Raw genomic sequence first — 713 nt, 5'->3', positions numbered from 1 at the left:
TCCTTCAATATATATTTCAGTATAAAGAATTCATTAAGATGCTATATCTGTTCCTGAATGATGTGTAAAGAAATTTTGATTTAAGCATCTTAATGAATTCTTTATACTGAAATATATATTGAAGGAGATAAATATGTTCTTTTGAATTTATACGTTTTTGCGTCGTAACTCCTTTATTATTATTAATATAACCAAAAGGATCGATTCTTGAAGAGTCTGCATATCTTCACTGTCGTTTTTTTCTGCTATTTAGGTGATGATTTTTTTAAGTTAGCTTACCAATTATTTTTGTTGGTAGTTAATTTATGATATATTTTTATATATATATATATATATCTTTTAAATTTGTCTATGGCAAACGTTTTGAATATGCAAATAAAGCTCGTATTCCCTTTTGCTGGCCACAGTCTAATGATGCTGACTGGTTTTTGGGGTTGCATCAAGTTGTACCAATATGATAAGTAGGATAAGTCTAGTAAGGAAAACAATAATCCTTGGATGGAATTCATAAGCATTTAATGCATTTCTATGCACATTTTCACAAATCACATGTCCCCTAAGATCACAGTCCAGAAACAATTAAAAAGTCACCATAAGAAAGTATCATTTATCAATTCAGACAATGAACTCCAACAATTGATGGCAGTAGTGGCTGTACCAGCTGACCTAGAGCACTGTCCAAGCGTGATCGTTGCCAGAGCACCAGCTACCTG

At 31.7% G+C, this 713-nt stretch overlaps 1 protein-coding gene across 1 annotated transcript in view; it reads left to right on the top strand.

The window, feature by feature from the left end:
• LOC106872230 (TATA box-binding protein-associated factor RNA polymerase I subunit B) overlaps positions 1 to 713 on the top strand; it is a 29,421-nt gene that overhangs the window by 2,214 nt on the left and 26,494 nt on the right. The gene's annotated exons all lie outside the window — the stretch shown is intronic.

The sequence above is a fragment of the Octopus bimaculoides genome, chromosome 22 (genome assembly GCF_001194135.2).
Source record: "Octopus bimaculoides isolate UCB-OBI-ISO-001 chromosome 22, ASM119413v2, whole genome shotgun sequence".
Classification (NCBI taxonomy): Eukaryota; Metazoa; Mollusca; class Cephalopoda; order Octopoda; family Octopodidae; genus Octopus; species Octopus bimaculoides.
This window is presented reverse-complemented; position numbering and strand designations above follow the sequence as displayed.